This window comes from Hylobates moloch, unplaced genomic scaffold, assembly GCF_009828535.3.
Source record: "Hylobates moloch isolate HMO894 unplaced genomic scaffold, HMol_V3 SCAFFOLD_7, whole genome shotgun sequence".
Taxonomy (NCBI): Eukaryota; Metazoa; Chordata; class Mammalia; order Primates; family Hylobatidae; genus Hylobates; species Hylobates moloch.
The window spans coordinates 115,174,551-115,201,474 of NW_026652282.1; the positions used below are offsets into that span (position 1 = coordinate 115,174,551).

The 26,924-nt window shown below is 40.7% G+C and overlaps 1 protein-coding gene and 1 pseudogene across 3 annotated transcripts in view; one reads left to right on the top strand and one right to left on the bottom strand.

Moving 5' to 3' along the window:
- PLAC1 (placenta enriched 1) overlaps window positions 1–26,924 on the bottom strand; it is a 209,995-nt gene that overhangs the window by 26,951 nt on the left and 156,120 nt on the right. For 2 of the 3 annotated variants that reach the window (XM_032756448.2, XM_032756447.2), the window contains one exon: window positions 13,627–13,698. The exons of the other annotated variant lie outside the window; for it this stretch is intronic. The gene's annotated coding sequence lies outside the window, so the exon portion shown is untranslated. The remainder of the gene's footprint in view (window positions 1–13,626; window positions 13,699–26,924) is intronic. 3 annotated transcript variants of the gene reach the window in all.
- The window catches only part of LOC116811195 (small ribosomal subunit protein eS7-like), an 80,030-nt pseudogene that overhangs the window by 16,041 nt on the left and 37,065 nt on the right, over window positions 1–26,924 (top strand).

Consider the following 26,924-nt stretch of genomic DNA (forward strand, 5'->3'; position numbering starts at 1 on the left):
AGTTAGACCCTCCTTGTGTGGGGAACCCACAGGAACCTGTGGTTGTTTGGTGATTGCAAAATGCTGGTGAATAAATGACCGCATCTACAGCTGGGGAGCAGGCCCAGGATGGATGTGGGGTGAGGGTGCTGTGAAGAAAATGATCTCACCAGAGCACCACTGGCCAGGAGAGAGAGGAGCCTGGAGAATACTGAAGGATGGAGAAAACACGAGCTGGAGGAAGTGAGAAGGAGACATTTGAGAGAAGGGATGAATTCAATCAAGAGTAGCAGAGAGCAGAAGAACGGCTGGGGAAAAATTTGACTGACTTAGGGGCCCAGGGAGAAAAATGAATTCAAGCAATACAGGGCATCTGATCAAGGGAGGGGTTGAGCAACAGCTCTGGTGTCAGGTGGCTATGACGAGAGCACTGGATACTGAACATGGAATTCAGCCAGAAAGGACCCTGTTTCCCTGAAGGGACTGGGTGGAGGAGATGCGGGGAACCTAGGTGGCCTGGCACTAAATCATGGTATGTTGAGAAGAAAAGGCAAGCTTATGTGTGAGAGGCTAAACAGGTTGGACTTGTCCCTGAAGTGTTCTGACCTTGAGCATGTTCCCCCACCCCTCCAGTTTCTCCCACTGGTGGAATCTCTGTTTCCTAACTGGCTAGCAGGGGGGGCTCCAATGTGAGTGACAGGAAATTGGAAACCTGGAGAAGCCTGAGGAAGAATATTGGGGTCCTAAAGTCAAAGTCTAAAGTGCAGCCTCCTCTCAAATCCTTTGTGCTTGCCTAATTCGCTTGTTCCCTTGGGGAAAATAAGTATAGGGGATGGAAATCGTAATTTTTAGCTTGGGTAGCAAATGGTTCCATCAACCCCTGAGCTCTACTGGATGATTTCAAGAGATATTTGGTGGGTTGAAAGAAACCCCTCCAATGATGGATACATGAGTACTGATGTCTGCATTTTCATGTGAAGAAGATTCAGGGCTTGGGATTCTGTACCTCAAAGAACATACAGTGGGGCCGGGCGCAGTGGCTCATGCCTGTAATCCCAGCACTTTGGGAGTGGATCACTTGAGGTCAGGAGTTCAAGACCAGCCTGGCCAACATGGTGAAACCCCCATCTTTACTAAAAATACAAAAATTAGCCGGGCGTGGTGGGGCATGCCTCTACTCCCAGCTACTTGGGAGGCTGAGGCAGGAGAATTGCTTGAACCAGGGAGGCAGAGGTTTCAGTGAGCCGAGATCACACCACTGCACTCCAGCCTGGGTGACAGAGCAAGACTCTGTCACAACAACAACAACAACAACAACAACAACAACAAAAAGTACAGTGGACCCCCAGACTCAAAGGGTAGGAAACCATTGCTTTCCTATCATTAGTCCATGTAGTCAAACAGTACTTTTTATTCCAGGGCATCCCTGTAGGTATTCAGTCTTATCCAATGTGGGATAGGGATGTTTTTCCTCTTTTGTAAGAGAGAAAATAAATACAAATGGGCTGGGCGCGGTGGCTCACGCCTGTAATCCCAGCACTTTGGGAGGCTGAGGCAGGCAGATCACAAGGTCAGGAGATCAAGACCATTCTGGCTAACATGGTGAAACCCTATCTGTACTAAAAAATACAAAAAATTAGCTGGGCGTGGTGGCACGTGCCTGTAGTCCCAGCTACTCGGGAGGCTGAGGCAGGAGAATTGCTTCCACCTGGGAGGCAGAAGTTGCAGTGAGCCGAGATCACGCCACTGCACTCCAGCCTGGGCGACAGAGTGAGACTCCATCTCAAAAATAAATAAATAAATAAATAATAAATAAATAAAAAATGAAAGTTTATTTTTCCTTAACATGATTTTGAATGACTATGTTTGTCAGTCAGGGTCTTGTTACCTGGCTTCATTCATCCAACATATATGTACTGAGCACCTTCATTGGACCAGTATTGTGTTAGGTGCTGGGAATATCAAAAAGGGAACTAACAGAGGGTTTCTAAATTAATGGAATTTACAGTCCCAAATGGGAGACACGAAGTAATAGATAAACTCATACATCATTACTTAGTATTAGATAGTTGATCTAAAAAATGTGTAATTACATTTGCGATAAATGATGCAAGGGTTATATGCAAGTGTTATAATAAAGAATGTATAACAGAGGGATCTAACCTATTCTCGGGATCTGGCAAGGCCTCCCTGAAGAAGAGACTTTTTTGTTTTTTTGAGACAGAGTCCCACTCTGTTGCCCAGGCTGGAGTGCAGTGGTGTGATCTTGGCTCACAGCAACCTCTGCCTCCCAGGTTGAAGCGATTTTCCCACCAGCCTCCTGGGTAGCTGGAACTACAGGCGCAAGCCAGGATGCCCAGCTAGTTTTTTGTATTTTTAGTGGAGACCGGGTTTCACCATGTTGGCCAGGCTGGTCTCGAACTCCTGACCTCAAGTGATCCACCCGCCTCCCCAACCCCTTAGCCTTTCACAGTGCTGGGATTACAGGCATGAACCACCACATCTCGCCAGAAGAGACATTTTAACATCAGTTGTCAGACAAAGAGTTGGGGCTGCAGATGGGGAAGATAGCACATGTCCAAGACCAGCACTACAGAGCTGGAGCCCAGGTCAGCACAATTCTCTTCATGCAACTCTGTGTTATCTTCCTTTCTTCCCTGCTATTTTCCCTATGCCACTACCAACCATTACCCTTTCCCCTCATTCGAGCACAGCTCAGGTAGGTCTCTATCTTTCATCTTTGAAAATGAATCAATACAGGCAAAAATCTCATTGCATGAAAATCTGTCATCTTGTAAATGTGTCTGTGTTCGTGTGTGTACACGTACACATGTGTGAATGCGTGTGTCTTGCAGGTATGGGATAATAATATTTAAGAAACATTGCCTTAGAGATTGCCACTTCTTACACACTGCTACAAAATTGAAATCACTCAGGTGCTTCTTTTGCCAATTTGTCTTTTGATCCCAATGAATCGAAGCTAGAATGTTTGCAATGGCAGAGGAGTGAGGAGTGGAGATCTTTGTGCAAACAATTTTGGCACTCAAGGTAATACCCTTAAGGTCCATCCAAGTTATTGTCCATTCTTTTTTATTGTAGCATGGTTTGTTTAACTATTCACCTATCGAAGGACATTTTGGTTGTTTCTAGTTTTTTGCTGTTACAAATAATGCTGTTGTAAACAATCATGTATGAGAATTTGTGTGGACATAAGTTTTCATTTCTCTGGGATAAATGCCCAGGAGTGTGATTGCTGGGTCCTATGGTAATTGCATGTTTAGTTTTATATGAAACTGCCAAAGAGTTTTCCAGAGTGGCTGTAGAATTTCACATTCCCACCAGCAATGTCTGAGAGATCCAGTTTCTCTACATTCTCACCAATATTTGGTATTGTCACTGTTTTTTTTTTTTTATTTCAGCTGTTCTAATAGGTATATAGTGACATCTCATTGAAGTATTAATTTGCATTTCCCTAATGATTAAGGATGGTGAACATCTTGTCATGTCTTTACAATCCATGTTTCCTCTTTGGTGAAACGTATCTTTATGTCCTTTGCCCATTTTCTAATTGGATTTTGTTTTACTGTTGAGTTTTTTAAAGTTCTTAATGTATTCTAGATATGCGTCAGTTGTCAGATGTATGGTTTGCAAATATTTTCTCCCATTATGTTATATAACTTGTCTTTTCATCTTCTTTCACAGAGCAAATGTTTTATATTTTGGTCAGGTCCAATTTATTGATTTTTCCTTTCATGTATTGTGCTTTTGGTATCAAGTCTAAGACCTTTTTGCCTAAGCTCTAGATCCCAAACATTTTCTACTGTTTATTTAAACATTTTAAAATAGTTTTTATGTTTAACTCCATCATCCATTTTCAGATACTTTTTGTATAAAGTATGAGTCTTAGATTGAGCTTTGTTTTGGTTAATTTTATGTGTCAACTTGGCTAGGCCACAGTACCCAGATATTTGGTGAAACACCTCTGAATGTTGCTGTGAGGGTATTTTGTTTTTTAGAGGAGATTAACATGTAAATTTGTAGACTTTGAGTAAAGTAGATTACCTTCCATAATAGGGGTGGGCCTTATCCAATCAGTTGAAGGCCTTAAGGAAAAGACTGACCTCCCCTGAGGAAGAGGGAATTCTGTCAGCCGACTGCCTTTGAACTCAAGTTGCAATATTAACTCTTCCCTGAGTCTCCAGCCTGCTGGCCTACCCTGCAAATTTTGGACTTGCCAGCTTCCACAATTCCATGAGCCAATTCCTTAATCAATCAATCAATCAATCTCTCTCTCTGTCTTTTTTTTTTTTTTTTTGAGACGGAGTCTTGCTCTGTCACCCAGGCTGGAGTGCAGTGGCGCGATCTCGGCTCACTGCAAGCTCCGCCTCCGGGGTTCACGCCATTCTCCTGCCTCAGCCTCTCCGAGTAGCTGGGACTACAGGCGCCCGCCACCACGCCCGGCTAATTTTTTGTATTTTTAGTAGAGATGTGGTTTCACCGTGTTAGCCAGGATGGTCTCGATCTCCTGACCTTGTGATCCGCCCGCCTCAACCTCCCAAAGTGCTGGGATTACAGGCGTGAGCCACCGCGCCCGGCGCTGTGTCTCTTTTTCTCTCTCTAAACACGCCCCCCAACACACACACATCCTATTGGTTCTGTTTCTCTGGAGAACCGTGAGTACTACAAGGTTCTTTTTTCCCTACCACGGATGTGCAATTTCTCCATCATCATTTGTTTAAAAGGCTATCTTTCCTCCATTGAATTGTGTGTGTATCTTTTAAAAAGTCAGTTGGCCATATTTATATGGGACTATTTCTGGGTTCTGTTATGTTATATTGATTTATGTGTCTGTCCTTCTACCAATACCACACAGTCTTGATTACTGTAGATATATGATAGGGTCAACTGATTCCTCCCACTTTATTCTTCTTTTTCAAACTTGCTTTAGCTATTTGTGTTCCTTTGACTTTCTGTATAAATTTGACATAAAATTATACAAAAATCTTGTTGCTGTTTTGATGGGAATTATGTTAAACATGTATATCAATTTGGAAATAATTGACACCTTTATGCTTAATCTTTAAAATGGATTTAAAGCATTTAAAGTACATGGTATGCTTCTCCACTGAGTTAGATATTTGATTTCTTTCCTCAGCATTTTGTAGTTTTCAACATACAAGTCTTATTCGTGTTTTGTTAGATATACACCTAAGTCTTTTTTGAGCAATTATAAATGGTGTTGTATTTTTAACTTTGGTGTTTATGTATTCATTATTAATACATAGAAATACAATTGATTTGTGTATGCTTATCTTTTGTTTATGTATGTATCTCCTGACCTTGCTGAACTCATTTATTAGTTCTAGGAGTTTTTTTTAAAAAAGTTTTCTTGGTATTCTCTATACAGACCATCACATCATCTGAAAATAAGAAAATGTTCTTTCTTCCTTTCTAATCTGTATGCCTTTTATTTCCTTTTCTGGACTTTCTGTACTAGCAAGAATGTCCAGCACTATGATGAATAAGAGTAGTGAAAGTGCACATCCTTGCCTTTTTCCTGATCTAAGGGTGAAAACAATCAGTTTTTCACCATTAAGTAAAATGTTAGTTGTAGGGTTTTTTTTGCAGATGCTGTTTATCAAGTTGAGGAAATTCCTCTCTATTCCCTGTTTGCTGAGAGATTTTATCATGAATGGATGCTGAATTTTGTCAAACATATTTTTGGCATCAAATGATATAATCATGTGATTTTTCTTCTTTAGCTGTTAATATGGTGGTTCACATTGATTGATTTTTAAATATTGAACCAGACTTGCATACACGGAATAAACCTCTCTTGGTCATGGTGTGTAATTCCTTCATATTGCTGAAGTCTGTTTGCTAATATTTTGTTATTAATTTTTGCATTTACATTCATGAGTGATTTTGGTCTGCAGTTTTCTTTTACTGTTTTTGTCTGATTTTAGTGTCAGGGTAATATTAGCTTAATAAAATGAATTGGGAAATATTTCCTCTACTTCTATTTTCTGGAAGACATTATGTACAATTGGCATTACTTTTTCTTTAAATGTTTATTCTCCAGTGAAACCACCTGAGCCTAGAGATCTCTGTTTGGGGAGTTTTTAAATTATGAATTTAATTTCCTTAATAGTTTTGGAGCTACTACCTGTATTTATATTGGGTGAATTGTGGTAGTTTGTGTTTTTCAAGGAATTGGTTCATTGTTATATTTGTGTGTATAAAGTTGTTAACCTTTTGATGTCTGCAGGGTTTGTAGTAGTATCCCCTGTTTTGTTTCTGATACTGGTAATTTGTTTCTTCTCTCTCTGTCTCTCTTTTTGATCAGTCTTGCTAGAGGTCTGTCAATTTTATTAAATTTTTTATTTTTTTTACAAAGGAACAGGTTTTTGTTTCGTTAATTTTCTCTATTGTTTTCCTTTTTTTCAATTTCAACTCTTATCTTTATTATTTCCTTCCTTCTGCTTGCCTTGTGTTTATTTGTTCTTTTTCTAGGTTCTTGAGGTGGAAGCTTAGATTACTGACTTGAGGCCTTTACTCTTTTCTAATGTATAATTTAGTGATATAAATTTCCCTTTCAATGTGGCTTTTGCCGTGTCCCACAAATTTTGAAATATTATAGTTTTATTTTTCAATTCAGTTCAATGTATTTTAAACATTTCTCCTGAGACTTCCTCTTTGACCCATAGATTATTTAGAAGAATGTTGTTTATTTTCCAAGCATTTGGATGTTTTCCTGTTATCTGTCTGTTATTAATTTCTAATTTGATTCCATTATTGTCAGAGAACACACTATGTACAATTGCAATTCTTCTAAATTTGTTGTGGTTTCTTTTATGGCTCAGAATATGGTCTATCTTGTTCTATGTTCTACAGAATGTGTATTCTGCTTGTGTTGGATGGAGTATTCTATACATGTTAATTAGATCCTGTTATTGATGGTATCATTGAGTTCCATATCTTTGCTAATTTTCTGTCTAGTTGTTCTATCAACTGTTAAGAGAGGAGTGTTGAAATTTCCAACTATTGTGGCTTTGTGGATTTTCTTCTTTCAGTTCTATTGGTTTTTGCTTCACATATTTTGCTTCAGAAGCAGCTCTGTTTTTTGGTGCATGAACATTTAGGATTGCTACATCTTTTTGGTGGGTTGAGCCACTTATATATATAATATACACATATATATATATAAAATGTTCCTCTCTGTCTCTGATAATTTCTTTCTCTGAAGTCTATCTGATATTAATATAGACACTCATGCTTTGTTTTGACTAATGCTTGCATGATAAATATGTTTCCTTCCTTTTACTTTCAGTCGTCTTATATCATTATATTTAAGGTGGGTTTCTTGTAGAGTACATACTGTTGGGTCATTTTTTCTTATCCACTCTGCCAGCCTCTATTTGGTGTATTTAGACCTTATATACATTAAATGTAATTGTTGATATGTTAGGATCTAAGTCTGCCATTTTATTTTTAATTTTGTTTTCTTTTTCCTGCCTTCCTATGAGTATTTGAATATTTTTGGGAATATTGTAACATTTTGATTTATCTGTAGTGGTTTTGAGTGTATATCTTTGTATAGATTTTGAGTGGCTCTAGGTATTACATTGTATATACATAACTTATCACAGTCTGCTGGTAATGTTATTTTGCCAGTATGAGTGAAGTATAAAAACCTTACTTCTGTTAATATCTCTTTATCTCCCTAGTTTATGATATAATCAACTTAAATATTTCCTCTACATGCAATTAGAACTATATCAGACAGTATTATTATTTTTGCTTCAACCATCAAACAAAATTTTGAAGACTCAAAGAGGAAGGAAAGTCTATTGTGTTCATCATATTTTTGCTTATTGTATTATTTCTTGCTTCTTGATGTTCCAAGATTTATTATTTCTGTTCTGTTTAGATAACTTCCTTTAGCTATTATTTTAGAGTAGCTCTGATGGAGACAGGTTCTCTTAATTTTCCTTCATCTGAGAATGTCTTGATTCACACTTCATTCCTGAAGGATATTTTTGTGGGATATAGGATTTAGTTCTTTTCTTTCAGCATTTGAAAAATGTGCCAATTCCTTCTGGTCACATGGTTTCTGATGAGAAATCAACTGCCATTTAAATAATTGTTTATCAGTTTCTCTGTCAAATTATTGTTTTTCTTTTCTTTTTTGAGACAGAGCCTCACTCTGTGACTCAGGTTGGAGTTCAGTGTGGCATGATCATGGCTCACTGCAGCCTCTACCTCCCTGGGCTCAGTGATCCTCCTACTTGAGCCTCTCGAGTAGCTGGGACTACAGGTGTGCACCCCCACACCTGGCTAATTTTTGTACTTTTTGCAGAGATGGGGTTTCACCATGTCGTCCAGGCTTGTCTCAAACTCCTGGGCTCAAGCAATCCACCCGCCTTGGCCTCCAAAAGTGCTAGGATTATAGGCACGAGCCACTCTGCTTGGCCAAATCATTGTTTTTCCTCTGTCTGCTTTCAAGATTGTTTTGTTTGTCTTTAGTTTTCAGAAGTTTGACTATGATATGTCTTAGTGTGGATTTCTTTGGGTTTAGCATGTTTGAGATTCTCTAAGCTTTTTGAATCTGTATGTCTTTTGCAAATTTGGAAAATTTTCAGCCATTATTCCTTGAAATACTTTTCAGTCCTAGTCTCCTCCTCTCATCCTGGGACTCCAATGACATGAATGTTATATCTTTTGTAATAATTCTACAGGTCCCTGAGACTGTTATTTTTTTCCAGTCTATTTGCTCTCTGCATAATTTCTGTTGTTATATATTCAAGTTCACTGATTTTTTTCCTTTGTCCCCTCCATTCTGTTGTTCACCCTATTCACTGAGATTTTCATTTTGGTTATTGTGTTTTTTCAGTTCTGAAGTCTACATTTGGTTCTTTATATATTCTTATTTGCTTACTGAAACTTTCTGGTCTTTTTATTTGTTCCAAGCGTGTTTGTAATTGCTCATTGAAGCATTTTTATGATAGCTGTTTCAAAATCTTTGTCAGATAATTCTATCTCAGTCATCTTAGTGTTGGCATGAATTGACTGTCTTTTTCACTCAGTTTGAAATCTTCCTGGTTCTTGGTATGATGAATGATTTTCAATTGAATACTGTTCATTTTGGATATTATGTCATGAGACTCTGGATCTTATTTAAACCTTATGTTTTAGTGGTTTTTTTCTGACATTGCTCTAGTAGAAAAAACTGGAAGGGTTGCCTTGTTACTGCCAAATTGGGGTAGAAGTTCAGGCTCGCCACTCAGCCTTTGCTTGGACAGTTGGAAGTGAGGGTTACAGTTTTTCCTGTGGTGTTTGGCTACAGTAGAGCAGTAATGGTCTAAAAGTTTTCTATCTTTCTAGGATCCCCCTTTTCTGGTCCTTTGGCTAGAGAGAGTAGGCTTTTGTTGGGACTTTAGAAAAATCTGTTCCCACTGGTGTTTCTGAATTGCTAGCTTCTCTAGCAGCCAGTCTGGGATATTTGAGGCAAAAAGAAAGCTCAGGGAACTCACGAACTCATGTCACTCTTTGAGTCTCAAGGTCCTTAGTCAGCCTATCTTCTCTCTATCTTTCTTGATTGTCTTATGTTTATTGTATATATAATAACTAGGGTTTATAGTTGTACTTAGTGAAAGGAATAGGGAAAAGTACATCTACTCCATCTTTCTAAGAGTAGAAGTTGACTTTTAGGATCCCACATCTCTGATTAGTTATTAAATCTCATTACTTATCTCTGAAGGTATGGTGTTAAAAACTCACATTTTAATACGCTGTCTTTGTTGAATGAGTGGATCATACTTGTGTAGCTTGTGAGATGTTGAAGCAGAACTATAGACTAAAGTGTACCCTGAGCTGAGCTCGTCAGCTGCTGAACTGGTGACAGATTCCTTGAGTCTGTACTGCTCTTTAACTAACAAGTCTTCAGTATGTGCCCAGAACTGCACTGGGTGTTTAAGAAACTATGAAGAAAGATGTGGCCTCGACTCTTAGGGTATTTGATGTCTATTTGGGAAAACAAGAAAAGTGAATTCTCCATTTCAGGGTGTAGAATATAGTAGACATTCAATACATGCTTGTTGCATGAATGAATGCTGCTGAGCACATGCTAATTGCCCCTGAATGACAAGTGCTAAACTAAACTGTGTGATGCAGATTAAAAGTGCTGTATGAAGCCAGAAGAGAGGCAGCAGTATAGCTGAAGTGGTCGAGAAGGGTTGTTTCTTTAAGGAGGTAGAGGTTGAGTTGCCTTGACAGTATGTTAGGACCTTGGAGGTAGTTTTTGAAGGAAAAAATTGACAGGACTTATTAACAGACTGTTTGTGGGGGATGAAATTCAGTAAAAAGCAAAACAGACTTTGGTTCAGATCCTGGGTGACAGGAAGATGAGGGAAACACCATGAGTTTGACTTTGTACCTGATTAACTTGAGCTGTTAGCAAAACATCCAAGCACAAGTACACAGTAAGTAATTTGGAATATTTGGAGCTGAAGGAAAGATTATACTAGAAAAACCCATCTTTTCACTTGAGAGTCTCCAGAAGATATGGGAACTATCACAACTTAGCAGCCAACAAATGATGTGAGCTAAGGTAGTTAATAACCCCTCTCTGGGCTTTAGTTTCCTCATGTATAAAATGAGGTGCGATGGTAGGTGGTTTTTCATGAGATAACATTTGGATTAGCATAGTATCTGGTATTTGGAAGGAGCCCTATACTTGCTGGAATATTTTCCTTCCAGATCTAAAGGTCTAGGATTGTGTGATTTCTTTGAAATATGAACTGTCCTTAATACATCTGCTGATATGGTTTGGCTGTGTCACCGCCCAAATCTCATCTTGAACTGTAGTTCTCATAATCTCCAAGTGTCGTGGGAGGGACCTGGTGGGAGGTAATTGAATCATGGGGGTGCCTACCCTCATGCTGTTCTCGTGATAGTGAACGAGTTCTTACAGGATCTGATGGTTTTATAAGAGGCTTTTCTCTCGTTTACTCAGCACTTCTCTCTCCTGCCACCACGTGAAGAAAGACATGTTTTCTTCCCCTTCCGCCATGAGTATAAGTTTCCTGAGGCCTCCCCAGCCATGTGGAACTGTGAGTCAATTAAACCTTTTTCCTTTATAAATTACCCAGGCTTGGGTATTTCTTCAGAGCAGCATGAGAACAGACTAATATATCTGCCTTCTATGATTGGGTTTTTCCCCCAGCAGAGCCAAACAGTTTATATCACGTGAAGCTAATAATCTAGGGGAGGGAGAGTTGTACATGTTGTGTCTCAATCTTTTCAGACTTCCTAAGTTTTTCTATCTTTTGAGCATTTGCATTTTTCATGCTTGAATCAGAAAAGCCTCCATTTTGGCTGACTCTAGCCCTTCACTCTGGGGAGTAGAATGGGCAGGTAGCCATTAGTACACAGGAAGGGAGGGATTTGTGGTATCTTAAAGCCATTGGATTTTATTTATTTCCAGTTTGCTCAACATTTGTTCCACAGATCTGGAAAGTTTAAAAAGGGGTGGGGATGGAGAGAGAAGGATGAAAATTAACTAGGCCTAGAGAAAGGAGAAACATATTTTCCTTTCAATATCAAACGAAGGCTCAGAGCATTATTATTATTATTATTATTTTTGAGATAGGGTCTCAAAAATAATAATAGGCTGGAGTGCAGTGGTGTGATCACAGCTCACTGCAGCCTTGAACTCCTGGGCTCAAGCGATCCTCCTGCCTCAGCCTCCTGAGTAGCTTGGACTACAGGCATATACCACCACGTCTGGCTTATTTTTCACGTTTTTTCTTTGTTGAAATGGGGTCTTCCTATGTTGCCTAGGCTGGTCTGGAACTTCTGGCCTCAAGCAATCCTCCCACCTCAGCCTCCAGAGTAGCTGGGACTACATGTGCATGTCACCAGACCTGGCTAATTTTTTAATTTTTTGTATAATGAGGTTTTGCCACGTTGCCCAGGCTGGTCTTGAACACCTAGGCTTAAGTGAGCCACCCACCTTGGCCTCCCAAAGTGGTAGAATTACAGGCATGAGCCACTGTACCCCACCCCTCAGAGCATTTAAATCTGAAGTGACTTCTGGGCTTTATTTAATTTTTCTAAAAACTGACCACTGCCGTTACCATCCACATGGCATCTGAAGAGTTGACACTGAGTTCAAGAGTTTGAGGCTACAGTGAGCTATGATCAGCCCACTGCACTCTAGCATGGGTAACAGAGTGAGGCTCTATCTCATTTTTTTTTTTAAGGATGAAGATTTGACACTAGTTGGAGAAATGGTTCTACATCTCATTACTAGGATTTTATGAATGTCAGCCCTCTAGCATAAGTAGTAGTTACTTCCTTCAAATTAAAAAAATTTGGATTTTAAAGTAAGATAAGCTCATTACAAAAATAAGAAAATGAAAATGACTCATAATCCCACAACATAGGGATAATTATAGTTTTGTGGTTTGTTGTTTAGGGATATGGTCACCCAGGCTGGAGCACGGTGGTGCGATCACAGCTCACTGCAGCCTCAAACTTCTGGGTCCAAGGGATCCTCACATCTCAGCCTGCTGAGTAGCTAGGACCACAGACATGTGCCACCATGGCTGGCTAATCATTGTTAATATTTCTATCATTTCTTTCTAGTCATTTTTTTTTCTGCACACACACACACACACACACACACAAACACACTTGGGATTTCACTGTATGTTTGTGTATCCTCCTTTCCCCCACTTAACTTAGACTGTGAGCATTTACTCATGTCATTAAATATTCTTCTAAACATGATTTTAAATAATTACATTGCATTTCATAGTATAAATGTTACTGCATAGGATTTCATAGTATGGACAATTTAAGTTGTTTCCACTTTTTCTCTATTTTAAATATTGCCACAATGAATTTCCATGTATTTGTATTTTTTTGTGCATCTCTATTTCCTTTTAGGATAAATCCTTAGAAGGAGAATTACTGGGTGAAAGGATAAGAACATTGTTAAGGCTTTCGAGCATTTTGCCAAGTTGCCCTGTGGGAGAGTTGTACCAATTTGCATTCCTATTAGTGTTTGAGAATGCCTGACTCACTGCATTAACACAGAATATTTTACCATCATATATACATGACACTCTTTTGGATCATTTCAATTCAAATGGCATTTAGTGAGCACCTACTATATGTAGTGTACTGTGCTAGGCATTAGACTCTCTCCTGTTATACAGCATAAGTGCTAGATGCATAACACACGTACAAAGATGGTTAAAAATGCAAATGAAATGTAACAACACATAAATCTCTATGGCCAGAGCTGACATCATTCAGCCTTTAAATGGCTACTCATTGAGTAAAGACACTATGCTAGCTAATTCAAAAATTAATTTAGATCTTGTAAGCACTTAAAAAACCAGAATGCATTAATATGAATCCTGCAAACAATAGAGGTTCCATTGTGATCACTTACACTCTATTTCCTGGTATAAATTAGAGTAGGAATGGAGAGGAATATTACAAATCCACATCTTTTAAAAAATCAACAATCACAACTCATTTGGGTAAAAGGACAATTTCTGCTTTTGTCAGTTCCCTTTAGAAAGTTAACCTGTTGGTTATCAGAGAAGGGGGACACTGAACACACAGAAAACTAACCTCCTTCTGGCAGCTGGGGATAATTTGTCAGTTTCCTTTGAAATGTGGCTTTGTGCTCACTGGTGAAGGCAGCTGGAACAGAAAAAGCATGACAGACAAAAGCTGAAATCCACATGAAGAAAGGTCTTTTTCCCAAAAACTACTGCCTGAGTTAGCAACGGTCAGAACAGAAAGTACATGCGTATCTTCCCAGCAACAAGCAGGTCTGCTACTAGAGAAGGCCCCCTATGTGACAGGAGGCATTTAGAATGGCTGTAGCCTTGAATAGGGCTGCTGGACAGTATTTGAACAAACCTTCCCACCCCCATGAAAAATCACACCCTCAAATTAAATCCGTCTAAAACTGTGACTAAAAAAATGAAAGTATTATGTTTTTCAATCAGTCCAAAGTATTTACTATTCTGAAAAGGAAGACCCCTACTTACTATATAGTGGATGATGGTGCAAGAAGTAGAGGTTTCAGTATATGATTTTCAGTTAAAAAGTCACCAATAGAATAACTAAAAATAATGCTATCAAACCGGAAACAACTGAAATGGTCTGCAACTGGTGAATGGATAAGCTGTGGTACATCCATGCAGTGGAGTACTATTCAGCAATACAAAAGAATGAACAACACATACATGAATCTCAGAATAGTTATACTGAGTGAAAGAAGTCAGTCTCAAAGGGTTATATAGCATATTATTCAATTTCTGGGCATTCTGGAAAAGATAAAATTGTAGCAACAAAACAGATCAGTGTAGGGGGTAAAGGGAGGAGCCAATTACAAAGGGTAGCATGAGGGGATTTGGGGGGTAATGGAACTGTTCCATATCATGATTGCGGTGGCAGTTACATGACTTTATGTATTTGCCTAAACTCATAGAGCTGTACACCAAAAGAGTAAATTTTAAAATAGCATGCTATTTTAAAAAGTGAATTTTTAAAAATCTCATAAAATAATGCTATCAACCATGGGGAGGCAGAAGAAAGAGAGGCAGTTGGGAGTAATGTTATGTGAGCTAAATCTTCCATCTTTACAACAGGGAGTTAATAGATAATGTCCAAAATGGATAAATCAAGAATGGGAACAGAGTAATATTTAGAGATTCAGAAGTAACTATCAGATGAATTGCCAACAGAATCTGTTAAAAAATGGTTGCCTCTGAGGAGTGGGACTGGGGATGGGGAGGAGTGGGGTAGAGAACTGTTGTTTTTTATTATCAGCTCTCTGTATTATTATATATATATATATATTTTTTTTTCTTCTTTTTTGAGACGGAGTCTTGCTCTGTCACCCAGGCTGGAGTGCAGTGGCATGATCTCCACTCACTGCAAGCTCCACCTCCCAGGTTCACGCCATTCTCCTGCCTCAGCCTCCCGAGTAGCTGGGACTACAGGTGCCCGCCACCATGCCTGGGTAATTTTTTTTGTATTTTTAGTAGAGATGGGGTTTCACCGTGTTAGCCAGGATGGTCTCGATCCCCTGACCTCGTGATCCACCCGCCTCAGCTTCCCAAAGTGCTGGGATTACAGGTGTGAGCCACCACACCCAGCTGCCTATTTGATATTTTTAAACCATGCTCAGGTATTACTTGATTTAAAAATAAATGTAGTGGAAAATGCACTGGACTGGGAATCCAGAAACCTGATCTCTAACCCTAATTCTGCACTAATTGATCAAATCCCTTCCCATTTCTGGACCTTGGTTTCTACATCTGTATGATAAGGGAGTTGGACTATACGATGTTTAAGGTCCCTTTCATACCTAAAGAAAATTATAAAATTAGATTACTTACATAGGCACAATTCTTTGTTGAATGCCAAGCTACGAAACATGTATTTTTATTTTTAAAGCTGTAAGAGACTAACTCATCAAATTCAACTGTCTCTTTTTAACTGCTGAAGAAACCAAGATACAGATTCACTAAAAGATTCACTTGGAATGACAGTTAATTGGCAACAGAGCTAGGACTAGAGCTCAGGGCTCCTCATGGCTCTTTCTGTTGCACCACACAGCTTCTCCTAGGCCTAATGGAATCAGTCCTGGGCACCAGGGCTGACAAAAATTCCCTTGGACGACACCAGGGGTGTAATTCACATGCTGAAATGGTTTCATTGGCCTGGAAGATGAGTCAGAATTTTGGAAGTGGTCCCTGACATAAGCATGTATGATGCAATACCATAGGCATTCCAAAGTTGATCAAGGCTATGTTAAAATTTCAATTTTAGGATTCCGTTCCCTAATAATTGTCCAATAAGCTGCCCTTGGCAGCTACTGCTAGCCTACTGACTTCCCCTTTTGTGTGACAGGAATCCCACTACTCAGAAATATCACCATTCACATTCTGATGTAAAACAATGGGCTCGTCCATTTTTTCTCATCAGCCTTTCATCTCTAGAGCCTCTCAGCTTGTGGCATGATTCACTGAAATACATCAAATATGACAGAAGATGTGAGCATTTGGAAACTTACATCAGCCATCATCAAATTAAAAAGGTATCTTGATATGATTTAGCAATCATCCTTGGAAGAGAGTTGAAACAGACCCCTGACTTTGACCACACCATCTTCCTAGGGAAGACCTTCCATATTGACCAGTAAGCAAGCTAAAAGTATGTGTTTTGCCAACCATTTCCTCCCCCTTTGCCCCTCATCGCACAAGGTCTGGGGTTTACAGAATAAGGACACCATTATGCAGGGCTATCATTCTTCCTTAGTGGAAACAACACGGCCCTTTGTAAGCTCCCAGCTAACTTCAAAGGGTGTGGCTATCTTTCTGTGCTCCAAGGGAAGCCTCCTCGGGAAACATTGCTCACAGTGCCTTTCCAGTTCTAGAATCTTCTTGAGCTGATAGAGCAGGCATTTTCAGGCAGCACCCCCACCCCTGCACCCCCCATTGGTGCTTTGTCTACTTTAGAGGCCAGATTGTGTTTTTAAAAATCTACTTGGAAAGCATTTGTTTGGCAACTTTTGTGCTCCCCTCCTATCAATGCTCCCTCTCCAGCCTGGCTTTCTGCCCAGTTCTGAATCTTGCCTTACCTACTGCCTGGCGTTTACTTCACAACAGCTGGCCCAGGGATCTCAAGTACTTAGCCTCAGCTGCCAGCTTAGGGAAGGAGAGGCCCCTGTAGTTGAGCCTGTGACAAAGACAGCATTTGTTTCCACACCGGTATTTTCAATGTCAACAGCAGTGACAGGCTCCAAAGGGGATCATACCCAGTCACTGCCCACTTGATGAGAACTCCACAAGCTCAGGGATGTCCATTCATCCAGCTTCAGCTCTCCCCGCAATGCTATGAGATGACTAGAGACCACTAATAAGATTCCCATTTTTATTTGCCCATGGGGAAAGGAGACAAATGGCTGGAGACTAGGGGACTCGTCCAGAGGAATTAATGATCATTTTGTTCACAAGAAGAATCAGGATAGCTGAGTCTGACAAATGTTGGTTTCTGTGATTTATCCATTTGTGTAGCTGAAAAGTGCTATCAGTTGGCTTGCTCATCGAGTGACCTGAAGTGATGGATGATGGAGAGGAGGTTGCTGTGAGGGTAGAGGTGGCTCAGCACCCTGCAGGAGCAATGCAAAGAGAGACTGCCCAAGACCATCTCCCCGGGGGGGATGGGTGGCATTCCTGCCTTCCTTCCACCAACAAATGTTGACTGTGCCATGCACTGGGATGACAGAGATGACTCAGATGTGCCCTTGTCCTCAATGTGTTCATGGTTGGATGAGGAGAACACCAGTCTCACTAGTGACTGAAGGCTATGACAAAGACTCCAGCCTCAAACTTGAGGAAGGAAGTTCATGTTTCTTCCTGGGTTGGCCAATAGAAAGTGGTATTTGTGGCTGGGCATGGTGGCTCACGCTTGTAATCCCAGAACTTTGGGAAGCCGAGGCGGGTGGATCACGAGGTCAAGAGATCAAGACCATCCTGGCCAACATGGTGAAACCCTGTCTCTACTAGAGATACAAAAAAATTAGCTGGGCATGGTGGCATGCACCTGTAGTCCCAGCTACTCAGGAGGCTGAGGCAGGAGAATCGCTTGAACCTGGGAGGCGGAGGCTGCAGTGAGCCGAAATCGCACCACTGCACTCCAGCTTGGGTGACAGAGTGAGATTCCATCTCAAAATAAAAAAAAAGTTGTATTTGTGTAGTTTTTCTAACTGTAGTGATGTGCGTGTGCTGAATTACTCACTTGGATTCTCCTCCTTGAGAGTAGGGTTCATTTTGTCACTAATCTGGCTAGATTGCTTATCATAATGCTTAAAAATATAGCTTTAAACATACAAGTGGATGATAAACGTGAAAAAATACTCAACATCACTAATCAGAGAAACACAAATTAAAACCACAATGAGATACCATCTTACACCAGTCAGAATGGCTATAATTAAAAAGAAAAATAGATGTTGGTGAGGATGTGGAGAAAAGGGAATGCTTATGTACTGTTGGTTAGAATGTAAGTTAGCACAACTTATGGAAAACAGTAGGGATAGTTCTGAAAGAACAAAAAATAGAAATATCATTTGATCCATTCTCAAAGAACTAAAATTAGAAATATCATTCGATCCAGGAGTCCCACTACTGGGTATCTACCCACAGGGAAAGAAATCATTATATCACAAAGATACCTGCACTCATGTTTATCACTGCACTATTCACAATAGCAAAGATAATGGAATCAACCTAAGTGTCCATCAGTGGTGGATTGGATAAAGAAAATGTGGTAGCTATACATCATGGAACACTACCCAGCCATAAAAAAGAATGAAATCATGTCTTTTGCAGAAAATTGCCTATTGGATACAATGTTCACTATTCGAGTGATAAGTACATCAAAAGCCCAAACTTCACCATGGTACAATATATGCATGTAGGAAGTCTGCACTTGTACCCTCTACATCTGTACAAAATATTTTAAAATATAGCTTCAAGATGTAATTAAAGTCACATATCAGCTGATTTTGAGTTAACAAAAAAGACAGATGATCACTTTTGGCCAGAACCACCATCTTCTAGTATTTTGCCAAAATAATGAACACAAAGAGAAAGAGAAGAGGCACCCAATATGTGTTCTCTAGGCCTTTTAGAGAACATGGGTTTGTTCCTTTGGCCATATACCTGTGAATCTACAAGAAAGGTGATATTGTAGACATCAAGGGAATGGGCACTGTTCAGAAAGGAATACCCCACAAACGTTTTCATGGCAAAACTGGAAGAGCCTACATTGTTACCCAGTGTGCTGTTGGCATTGTTTTAAAAACACAAGGGTAAGATTCTTGCCAAGAGAATTAATGTGCATATTGAGCATATTAAGCACTTTATTAAGAGCCAAAAAATAGCATCCTGAATCGCATGAAGGAAACTGTTCAGAAAAAAAGGAAGCCAAAGAGAAAGGTACCTGGGTTCAACTGAAGCACTAGCCTGCTCTACCCAGAGAAGCACACTGTGCGAGAACCAATGGGAAGGAGCCGGAGCTGCTGGAAACTACTCCGCATGAATTCATGGCATAATAGGTATATATGAAAAAAAAAAAAAAAAAAAAGGCCTCAGGACTGTAACAAAACAAAACAAAACAAAAAACATTATCTTGGGTGGGGCTGATGTAATCAAGTGAAAGCTATTAGCCCTCCCTGAAGAGAGACAGCATTTCCTGCTGGACATGAAGAAGCAAACAAGGTTGTGGAGAGAGGGGCAGCCTCCGGGAAGTGAGAGCCTCGGCTCTAGAGCAGCAAGGAACTCAATTCTGTCAACAACCTGAACAAGCTTGGATGCGGACCCCAAGCTCCAGATCTCCAGATGAGAATGCTTCCTAGACAACACCTGGACTGCAGGCTTATGACACACTGAGCAGAGGACCCAGCTAAGCTGTGCCCGGACTGAACCATGAAAATGGAGACAACAAATGTGTATTCCTTCAAGCTGCAAAAGAAAAACACAAAAATACATATCTCCATATGATTATGTTTTGGTTGTTGAGTTTTTCTTTACAACAATAAAAGTAGTGCTATTTTCTTGTTCCTCAGTAAGTTAAACACAGAATTACCATATGACCCAGCAAATCTATTCCTAGATACATATCCCGTAGAATTGGAAATAGGTGTTCAAACAAAAACTTGTATCCCAAATGTTTAGCAGCACTATTGATAATAGCCAAGAGGTTGAAACAATCCAAATGTTCATCAGCTGATCAACAGACAAGCAAAATGTAGTCTATCAGTACAATGGAATATTATTCAGCCATAAAAAGGAATGAAGTGCTGATACGTGCTACAGTTTGGATAAACCTTGAGAACATTATGCTAAGTGAAAGCAGCCAGACACAAAAAGACTGCTATATGATCCCAGCTACATGAAATATCCAGAATGTTCACATCCACAGATACAGAAAATAGATCAGTGGTTATGTAGGGCAAGGGGGAGGAAACAACAGGGAGTGAGTACTTAAAGGGGCATAGGATTTTCTTTTGGGATGATGAAAATGTTCTGGAAATAGATAGTGGTGGTGGTTGGACAACACTGTAAATGTGCTTTATTCCATCAAATTGTATCACTCTTCTTTTTCTTTCTTTCTTTTTTTTTTTTTGAGATGGAGTCTTGCTCTGTCACCAGGCTGGAGTGCAGTGGCGCCATCTCCACTCACTGCAATCTCCGCCTCCCAGGTTCAAGCGATTCCCCTGCCTCAGCCTCCCGAGTAGCTAGGACTACAGGCGCCCACCACCACGTCTGGCTAATTTTTTGTATTTTAGTAGAGACGGGGTTTCACCATGTTGGTCAGGATGGTCTGTACCTCCTGACCTCATGATTCGCCCACCTCGGCCTCTTAAAATGCTGGGATTACAGGAGTGAGCCACCGTGCCCGGCCTCTTTTTCTTTTTTTTAGAGACAGTGGTCTCACTCTCCCACCCAGGCTGGAGTGCAGTGGTGCAATCATAGCTCACCATAGCCTTGACCTCCTGGGCTCAAATGATCCTCATTCCTCGGCCTCTCAAAGTGTTAGGATCATAGGCATGAGCCACCACACCTGGCCTGTGGTGCCATTCTTTCTGCTAGTAATGTCATTGTCATCTCCCACCATGCGCTGGAAAGCGCATGCACACATACAGGGAAGCCATCTCATCCTCCCTCTTGAGGTCATGGTCCCCTCTTATATCTGTTCATAGCTCCTTCACTTCTTCATTAGCACCACATAGCAACTGGAAATAACATCACTATTTATAAGATTATTTGTTCAATGTCTGCCTTTTCCATTAGATTGTAAGCTACATGAAGGCAGGGATCATGTCTGCCTTGGTCACTGCTTAGAAGAGTGCCTGGCACATAGCAGGTACTCGGTAATTGTTTGTGGGTTTTTCTTAAAGAATGAATAAAATATATTTTCTAACGTAATTCTGAGAGCCATCTGAGAAGCATAAACCATTCTTCTCTAACACTTTCAAAATGTAGGCAATCAGTTGAAGTAAATGACCAGTGTCTTAGTCTGCTCAGGCCACCATAGCAAAAATATACGCAACAGACATTGATTTCTCCCAGTTTTGGAAGCTGGAAAGTCCAAGATTAAGGTGTTGTCCAATTCAGTTCCTGGTGAAGGCCCTCTTCCTGCCTCACATGGCCTTCCCTTGGTGCATCTGGGTGAAGAGAAAGTGAGGGAGTTCCAAGCTCTGGTCTTTTCCTCTTCCATAAGGGCACAAATCCCAACATGGGGAACCCACCTTCATGACCTCATCTAAATCTAAGTATCTCCCCGAAGCCCCACCTCCAAATGCCATCACATAGCAGGTTCAGGTTTCAGTATATGAATTTTGAGGAGACACAGTTCAGTTCATAGTATAAGCATAGCAGCATTAAATAGACATTGTGCATCAGTGGAAGAAATTTTTTTTTTTTTAGACAGTCTCGCTCTGTCACCCAGGCTGGAGTGCAATGGCGTAATCTCAGCTCACTGCAACCTCTGCCTCCCAGGTTCAAGCGATCCTCATGCCTCAGCCTCCTGAGTAGCTGGGATTACAGGCGTGTGCCACCACACCTGGATAATTTTTATATTTTTAGTAGAGACAGGGTTTCACCATGTTGGCCAGGCTGGTCTTGAACTCCTGACGTCGTGATCCACCTGCCTTGGCCTCCCAAAGTGCTGGGATTACAGGTGTGAGCCACCGCACCTGGCTGGAAGGGATCTTATTTGTGGGCAAGATGTTAGTGTTGATGCTTTCACTATACCTGGTCCCCCTCAACCCACCAATGGTGTCTGTTCACCTTTGGCTCCTGTACTTCCTAAAATCTCTTCTCGTCTATGGTTTTCCTAGGGTTCCAGTATCATTGCAAAGCTTCCAGGAAACTAGATGAGAACAGTTTTCCTTGGTCCCTAATTTAGACTAGTAACATTAAATCCTCCCAGGAATCCTTGTCAACATGGAGGGTCACTCTGGCTGCCTTTGCCATGCCCTGTGCTCAGTCCAGATACTTGCTGCTTGCTCCTTACCCATATGAATAAGACAAGGGCATTTTGCATTGGATAGCATAACAATCCATGCAGATCCCACAGCTCCAAAGCTGGTCGAGGGTGACAGGCTGGGGTGCCAGCAAGTAGGAGAGTGACAAGCTGGAGTTTCTGAACTGATGTGACTACAGCAACCAGTAATCCTGCCTCATGTAAACAAATTTATTTGAAATAATACATGTTAAGATGTCTCATCCATCTTAAGCACTCAATAAATGTTAATTATTTTACTTTTGTTGAGACAGGGTCTCACTCTGTTGCCCCGGATAGAGTGCAGTGGCATGATCAAGGCTCATGCAAACCTCCACCTCCAGGGCTCAAGTGTTCCTCCTACCCCAGCCTTCTGAGTAGCTTATAGGATTATAGGTGTGTATCCTCCTACCTCAGCCTTCTGAGTAGCTTATAGGATTATAGGTATGCACCACCATGCCTGGCTAATTTTTGTGTTTTTTTGTAGAGATGGGGTTTTGCCATGTTGCCCAGGGTGGTCTCGAACTCCTGGGCTCAAGTGATCTGCCCACCTTGACCTCCCAAAGTGCTGGGATTACAGGCATCAGCCACCACTCTTGGCCTATACTTTTATGATAAAGATATTTTATACATCCTTAAAATTATGTTATTGAATATATCTACGCATATAAGAAAGTTATTAAGTGAAAGGACATTACAAAGAATGTATACAGTATCATCTCATTTTTATAAAAATGTAATTTATGTATGAGAGATATTGTATAGTAATTTACAGCTCCAGATCTGAAGGTAGGCCTATTTTTAAATCTGTGCACTATCACTTATTAGCTGTCTGACCTAGAGTAATTTCTAAACCTCTCTGAGTGTCTTAGTTAATCTTTATCTGTAAAGTGGATATATATACATAAACACACACACACACACATACATATACATATACATATGTATATATATGCATATACATATGTATATATATGCATATACACATATGTATATATATATGCATATATATTTGCAACGATATGCTTGCATATCTAGAAACCCAAGAGGTGTAACTGAATTAAAATTTCACAAAAGAATGAATAATAGTTCAATACGGTAGTTAGATTCACAGTGGACAACCCAAAAATGAAAACTTTCCAGTGTGCCAGAAATAACGAGTTAAAAACTACCATGATAAAAAGGCATGAGACACAAGGCAGGTGTAGGTTTAGTGCAATGAGCTGGTTGTCTGCTCTGCCCAACTCTAGGTCACACTTGAACCCCTGGGCTTAGAAGCAGCTCCACGGGTGCTATGGTTTCTCAGGCCTGTCAGCCTCTGGCTCTTGGCTTCTTGCACTCAAGGCACTCAAAGTCAAACTCCACTCCATCACCTCACCGTACTTGTTCTCTCTTCAGCCGAGATGTAATTGCTCCAATAGCAAACTAGTTTGCAGAAATGCTACTCTGCCTCCCTGGTAGATGACTTTGTATATCTTCCTCCTTGCAAAACCATTTTTGCTTCTTGTACCACATGTGATTTCATTAGAAAGTATTTGCTTTAAATTTGCAGAGAGAAGAAACTTAAGTAGTTCTCACCAGGACGTTTTGCACAGTCATTAAGACTATAGTTCAAACCCCAGCTTTCCACCTATTAGCCAGCTTGCCTTAATCAAGTCCCTAAACCTCTCTTTCCATCACTTTACTTCTCTGTAAAATGGAGGACAACAATAGTACCTCACTTTTAAGGACACTGTGAAGATTAAATGAGATTATGTATGTAAAGCGTTTAGCAGAGTGCCGGACACATAGGAAGCTCTCAATACATAGGAGATGCTATCATTAAAACAGGAAGAATTTGTCCTAAATGAATATCAAATGTTTCATCTCTTATGAGCTAAAAACTACTTGCAGCAATTAAACAGGATTTCTCCACCCCTAGTTTCTATCCAACAAAGTTTCAAAAATGTCAGGGTCTTAGTTTTAGCCTGGGGCTCCCAAACACAACTGTGCAGATGTTTGTATATAAGGAAATATATCTATATAGAAACATACATAAGGCAATACACAGTCTCCATACAATCCTCTCTAAGCCCTGGAGCCACAGGGCACTTCATCCAGCAAGGCAATTCAATCACAACAAAGTCATTTATATATTCCTTTAAAGTTAGTAAAAACAAAATCCCCCTTTTCCAGCCAGATGAATGTGTTGGTACCTTTGCTTTGCCCTGCCCCTGAGCTGGAGTAGCTGAATCTGTGCTGAATCCAGCCTCTAAGAGCAACCTTGGTCAAGTGCATGGACACCCGGGGGGTCCTATTATCCCATTTGTACTTGAGGGTATATGGGGATTGGGCCAGGCATGGGTTTCTCAGGCACATATAGCAGGTAGAAATGATGCTTCAGAGCCTCAGAGGGGTCTCCACATGAAAGCACCTCACTCATATTTCTGAAAGAAATGCTCAAATCTGAGATGGGTTGGGTGGCTAACACTGGTAACCCCAGCAACTCGGGAGGCTGAGTTGGGAGGATCGTTTGAGCCTGGGAATTCCAGATCAGCCTGAACAACATAGTGAGGCCCCATCTCCAAAATAAAAGGAAAAACCTCAAATCTGAGAAAGACACAGGACGATCCAGGGAACTGAATCCTGAGACCCCTCTGCAGATCTCCCTTTTGTACCTTTCATGCTAAAATGTCAACAGAATTGTGTCCATGTGGGACCAGGTTCATGACTGACCTGTGAAGGCTGAGAGAGCATTTTCCCACCTGAAAAGCCTCACAAGACATGTTACATCAAGTAGAACTCTGGGCAGAGGCGGAGGAAGGGGACTGTGGAGGTACTTTGTCATCCCACACCCCAAAGCCTCCCTAGGATGCAGGGCAGTAACTTGCACATAAGTTAGGGCAGTGTCTATGTCAAAAGACCCTCTGTGACTCCTTTGGTGAAGAACCATTGTGCAACATGAAAAGTCATCTCTCAGGCTCTCTCCTTTGCAAGCTGTCTTGCCTGGTTTTCTTCAAGCAGGGCACGTGCTCCTGGATGAAAGAGGCATTTCTCATGCTGTAGAAATATAAAGACCAAAAATGGACTTGCTCCTTACAGAGAGAAAGGTCTTTGTGTTACTCCAAGCAAAGGCTCTAGAGACCAGTGAGCGTTTTCATCCTTCCCCTTTCTCTGTTTCTATGGCTTCATCCTAGCCCAGACTCTGATCATTGATGGCTAGATTCTTACTCCTGGCTCCCAGCTGGACTCTCCGACTCCACTCCCTTTTCTTGCCGCTCTGTTGCCACACCTCACTGCCCCTCACCGCCTACCAAATCAATCCAGTCCCCTTCCCTTGTTTGAGCAATCGATGCCTTCCATAACCTCTTTAATCAAAATTCCCACTATTTCCCAAAGCGACCCCCCTGGCTGACCACTGTGTGAGCCCCTCCATTCCCCCAACCTGCTCATCCCAGCCTCTATGCTCCTGCTTATCTGCCTGGCACACTGCTTCTCTCTGCCTCCCTAGCAGCCCAGGGTCCACCTCCTCCAGGAAGACTTCCCTGGATCCTGCAACCGACCTACATCTCCCTTTGCTACAGTCTCACAGCTCTTAGCTGTACCAGACCACCCAGTGTCTAGTTATACTTTCTTATGATTTTACTTTCACATATTCTTTTAAAATGTTTATTGCATATGTATTTGAGGTGTATAACAAGATGTGTGTATATATAGTAAAATAATACAATCAAGCAAATTAATATATCCATCACTTCACATAAGTACTTTTTTGTGTGGTAAGAGCACCTAAACTCCACTCTCTTAGGAAATTACATACAATGTCATTAACTATAGTCCTCATGCTGTACATCATCAGCTCTTTTTAAAAATTCTACATTCTACATATAAGTGAGATCATTCAGTATTTTCTTTCTGTGCCTGGTTTATTTCACTTAGCCTAATGTCTTCCAGGTTCAGCCATGTTGTCACAAATGGCAGGATCACCCTCTCTTTTAGGCTGAATAATATTCCGTATATATGATACACACACAGACACACACACACACACACACACAAATATACATACATACCACAATTTCATTTTTTATATAGAGTCTCACTTTGTTGCCCAGGCTGGAGTGCAGTGGTGCCATCATAGCTCATTGTAGCCTCAAACTCTTGGGCTCAAGCTATCCTCCCACCTCCACCTCCAGAGTAGCTGGCACTACAGATGTGTATTATCATGCCCAGCTAATTTTTTTTACTTTTGTAAAGACAGGGTGTCACTATAATTGCACAGGCTGGTCTCGAACTCCTGGCTTCAAACTATCCTCCTGCCTCGGCCTCCCAAAGCATTGGGATTACAGGCGTGAACCACTGTGCCCGGCCACCACAATTTCTTTATCTATACATCCATCCATGGACACAAATTGTTTCTGAATCTTGGCTATTGTGAATAATGCTGCAGTGAACATGGGAGGACAGATATCTCTACGAGGTGCTGATTTCATTTCCTTTGGGTATATATCCAGAAGGGGAATTGATAGGCCATATGGTAATTCCACTTTTAATTTTTTCAGGAACCTCTATCCTGTTTTCCATAATGGCTTTACTCATTTACATTCCCACCAGCAGTGTACAGGTGGGTCCCTTTTTCTCCACATCTTTGCCAACACTTGTTATCTTTTGACTTGTTGACAATAGCCAACCTAACAGATGTAGGGGATAGCTCATTGTGATTTTGATTTGCATCTCCCTAATGATTAGTGATATTGTGCACCTTTTCATATACTTGTTGGCCATTTGTATGTTTTCTTTAGATAAACGTCTATTCAGATCCTTTGCCCATTTTTAAATCAGGTGATTTATTGATTTATTTT